Source organism: Otolemur garnettii, unplaced genomic scaffold, assembly GCF_000181295.1.
Source record: "Otolemur garnettii isolate 467f Iridium unplaced genomic scaffold, OtoGar3 scaffold00109, whole genome shotgun sequence".
Classification (NCBI taxonomy): Eukaryota; Metazoa; Chordata; class Mammalia; order Primates; family Galagidae; genus Otolemur; species Otolemur garnettii.
The window spans coordinates 5074197-5079279 of NW_003852504.1; positions in this window are offsets into that span (position 1 = coordinate 5074197).

Genomic DNA, 5083 nt, shown 5'->3' on the forward strand with positions numbered 1-5083 from the left:
AAAAAAAAAAAAAAACATATCATGCATTAACTTACTTTATACACTACTACTGTTGCCGAAAGTTCAGTACTTGGTCCCAAGGCCAAAGGAAGTACAAAAACAAATGGTTTGAGTAAAAGGAAAGAGAAATTTATTAATTTGCCAGAAAATGAGGAGGATGGCAGCTCTCTTAAAGAACAATTGTTCCCCTCTTCAAGTGGAAATTCAAGGTTTTTTTTTCTTTCCCTGACAGAGTATCACCCCATCATCCTGGTAGTGTGCTGTAGCATCAGAGCTCACAGAAACCTCAAACCCTTGACTTGACCAATCATCTTGCCTCAGCCTCCCCAGTAGCTGGGATTATAGGGACCTGCCACAATGTCTAGCTAATTTTGCTATTTTTAGTACAGACAGGGTTTCACTCTTGCTCAAACTAGTCTTGAACTCCTGGGCTGAAATACAAGGTTTTTAAAGGGGGTTTTCAATTGGGGGCTGTTGCTATTTCACCATAGCATCTCTGGTGAGGATGATCTCATGGCCTCTGTTCAGATAATTTGTTGAGCCATCCTCATGTGGTTTAAGATACTAGAAACCACGATGGGACATAGTGGCTCATGCTTATAATCCTAGCACTCTGTGAGGCCGAGGTGGATGGATTGCTTGAGCTCAAGAGTTCGAGACCAGCTTGAACAAGAGCCAGACTCTGTCTCTACTAAAAATGAAAAACTGAGGCAAGAGGATTGTTCAAGCCCAAAAGTTTGAAGTTGCTATGAGCTATGATGACTCAGCACTCTACCCAGGGTAACTAAGTGAAACTGTCTCAAAAAAAAAAAAGACACTAGAAAACGATCTGATTACTGGCTTTGGGCAGGAATACAGACTTTAATTCCTCAAAAAGAATCAGGAGCTTTACAGAGACATCTCATAAAACATTTTGCACTTTTTCAGACCCTCACTTCTGTCGCATTACCCCATGATGTCTTACATTACCACACTGGAAAATACAAAAACAGAAACTCAGAGATTTCAAGAAAGCTTTTTAAGGCAGCGCCCATAGCTCAGTGGATGGGGTGCCGACCACATATACCCAGGCTGGCGGGTTCAAATCCAACCCAGGCCAGCTAAACAACAATAACAACTACAACAAAAAAATAGCCAGACATTGCAGTGGGTGCCTGTAGTTCCAGCTACTTGGGAGACTGAAACAAGAGAATTGCTTAAGCCCAAGAGAGTTTGAGGTTGCTGTGAGCTGTGACGCCATAGCACTCTACCAAGGGTGATATAGTGAAACTCTGTCTCAAAAAAATAAATAAAGTTTTTTAAGAACACATGGCAGGCAGTGACCAAAGCCAAGAACGGAACCTGGGACTGTTTCATCCTGAGGCCTCTAGGTATTGTCTTCCTTACTCTATTGCTTCTCAAACATTAGCAGAGAAAGGAAATGTAACTTTAGAGATTATTTCCCAAAATTTGTTCTTTATTAAAAAGCATATAGGCAATCTTAGCACTCAAGGAGGCTGAGGCGGGTGGATCACTTTGAGCTCAGGAGTTTGGGATCAGCCTGAGCAAAAACAAGACCACATCCCTACTAAAAGTAGACAACAACTAGCTGGATGTCATGGTGGGTGCCTGTAGCCCCAGCTACTTGGGAGGCTGAGGCAAGAGGATTTCATGAGCCCAGCAGTTTGAGGTTGCTGTGAGCTATGATGACATGGCACTCTACTCAGGGTGACAGAGTGAGACTCTGTCTCAAAAAAAAAAAAAATGTTTACATGGATTTTAGAAAGCTGTTAACACAACAGAGACAAGATAGTTTAGGTGCTGATCTGGAAAGGAGGAGACCTGGGTGACTGTTCCAGCTCTGTGTTATGAACAACTGCTGCCCACTCCATGTGGGGCTTGAGTTTCCTTGTCTGTGAAATGAGGAGCCAGAGAAAATCTTGAGGAACATCTCTTGCTCTCTGAGGCAAACAAGGTATGTTACTTCAGAGGTGGAAGAATGGAAACAACTTCTGAAATCCCCCAAACACTGAGCATTCCATCCACTCACAAGACCCCCATCCGTGAGCACTGGGAATAGACGCTCTCTGAGAAAACAGTGTGCAGACCTCATTCCCTCGCTCCTGCCCTCCGCACATGCCTGAGTCTGCAGCTAGATACAACTTTGCTCTTGTCATGACTTTGCTCTCCTTTTATGGTAAAATCTCTAGAATATAATGTCTTGAAGTGAGATCAGAATCAAGGCTAAAGATCTTGTGGCATTGAGCTGGGGGGTGACTAAAGTCTAATATGAAAGGCCAAAACAGGCCTGAGATGAGGATGGGACAAGGGGAGCATTCACCTAGGGCTCAAAATTTGAGCCGGTCATGGTGACTCACCTGTAATCCTAGCACTCTGGGAAGCCGAGGCAGGGATCTCCTGAGCTCAGAAATTTAAGACCATCCTGAGCAAGAGTGAGACCCTGTCTCTACTAAAAATAGAAAAATTAGTGGGGCATGGTGGCGGGTGCCTGTAGTCCCAGCCACTTGGGAGACTGAGGCAGGAGGACAGCGAGCCCAGGAGTTTGAGGTTGCTGTGAGCTGTGATGCCATAGCACTACCCAGGGCAACAGAGGGAGACTCTGTCTCACAAAAACCAAATTTAAGGAGGTATCAGAAATCTTATCAATCAAGGCGATTAATAGTTGAATGTGTAGGTGTGAAGGGAAACTTCCTCTTTTCCCAGAAGGTTAGCTGAAAGATCAACTTACAATTAAGGCAGATTAATAAGAGGACGAGGCTTACTTACCATATGCAAGGGTAGAATCACAGAGGGATTGTCCCAAAGTCCCAATGGGGTCTAGCTATTTTTATACCTCCCTTTTAGAGGGCAGTAAAGGGTTGCTAGAGAGGATGAATAGATAGTTGAGAGGATGAATGATTATTGGCTCGTAAACTAACCTAGTGACAGGTATCATGTTTAAAATGATTTAGGCCAAGTCTGGTTGCATTCTTGATCTTTTCCTGCAACATAGTGAGATAACAGGGAACAGAAGAGTTTTTTTATTATCATTGGTTATTCAGATAGAGGGAAAACCCTTTCCAAAGGCCTGTTGATCTCTAAGGGCCTTTAATTCAAAATTCTCTTTATACCAAGGGGTCATATTTGGGGGTAGAATTTCCTAAATTCCTTCATTCCCCCTGTCTAGAACTTCCTTATACAATTCACACATTAAAAAGTGAATCAGTAGCTGTAGAGAGAGAGATCTGGTTTAGGGGAGGAATCCCAAAGGGGAGACAAGAACATAGACTAGAATGAGAAAAAAATGAGTAGAAAAGAACAGAATCAAGCATGTTTTCCCAAACCCCATTAAACCAGTTTCTATTTCTTAGTAATCTGTCTCCATGAATCTGATGAGGAATGATTAGCTTGTCTTATGAAAGGTGTAGATCAGTTTCTACTTGCTCTCAACAGCTTATATAAACACAGTATTTTTTCACCAATAATCAAACAAGCTCCTCCCCTTTGGACTGCCAGGGCTTCCAGGACATGGCGGTTTTCTTTTCTTTTCCTTTTTTTTGGAGACAGAGTCTCACTTTGTCACCCTCAGTAGAGTGCTGTAGTGTCGTAGCTCACAGCCATCTTAAACTCCTGGGCTCCAGCCTCCCAGTAACTGAGACTATTGGCCCCCACAGCCATGCCCCATTAGTTTTTTTAGAGATGGAGGTGTGGAACTCATAAGCTCAAGCAATCTACCGGCCTCAGCCTCCCAGATTGCTAGGATTATAGGCATGAGCCACCATACCCGGCCTGACATGGTGGTTTTCAAATATGACAGAGATTAGGCTGTTGACTTCCAACCAAAGTGCTCCAAATGCTTTCATATTGACATTGAACTCTTATTCTACTACCGTGGAGAGATTCAAGACTGTCTTTTTAATCTCATGAGTTCCATTGCTGGGAAAAGAGTCCTGAGCACCAGAAAAACTTAGAATTGTGCTATACGGGTGAGTTTTTTTATGATATCTCATCTAGTAGGTTTGTGTGGTACCACTTTATGAGCAAAAGAACGCAAGTTTGTAGTTTGGCTGACATTTAAAGTGGAGTACCTGGTAACAGAGGGTTTCAGATGACCAAGTCCCTAGTGTCCTAACTATCTAGGTGGGAACCACTTGTATACTTTATTGCTACACAAGATAACAAGACAAGTATCATTCGCACATAGGGTCAGGTTGGAACCTGTGACCTCTCCACCTAGAGTTTGCTGTGCCTCTTCTTTGTCATTGTCACTTCCGCATCATCCACTTCCATCACCCACTGCCAATCCATGGGAACAGAACAGGGTGGAGTATGGGCTGTGAGGTGGCAAGTCCCCCGCAACCTGGGGAGACAGTCAGGGAATGAGCCCCAGCTGCTTCTCCTCCTTGAACAACATTCTGTTCTCCTCTGCTGGAAGTCACGCAGCCTCTGCGCACTTTCCCTTTTATTTTTTACAGGAAAGCATGCAGCTTTTCCTCCCTAAAGTTAAGCTTTACCCCATGTGCCAAGATTTACATCATTTAGTAACCTTGTTTAAGATACTACATAAATAAAGCTGTTTCCACAGTTCAGGGTTGGCTGAAGTCTTAGCTGTTCCAGTCCTTTCGATCCCATCTTTGTCTCTTATATGTTTTATATTTCTTGTGTGTTTTATTTCCTCATTCCCCACCATTCACCCTCTGGCCTGTTCGTCTTCTCGCTGGTTCTCCAAAGAACAGGTTACAAAGTATTCTATCTAAAAGGCCTTTGGGCCAATTCTGGCAGCTTTGGGGTTTGATTTTGAAGGATCTTAGGAAATTTCACCCCAAAATATGATTCCTTGGAAGAAAGAGTATTTTTAATTAAAGGCTCTTTGAGATCAACAGGCCCTTGGAAGGGACTTTCTCTCTATCTGCGTAATTAGATGGACCTGTCAAAAGAAGAACTGACTCCCCTTCCATTCCTTGTTGTTTCACTATATTGCAGGAAAGAAAATCAAGAAAACCTGGCCCAGGCTCAGAGCCTGTGGCTCAAGCGGCTAAGGCGCCAGCCACATACACCTAAGGTGGCGGGTTCGAATCCCCAGCCTGGACCCGCCAAAACAACA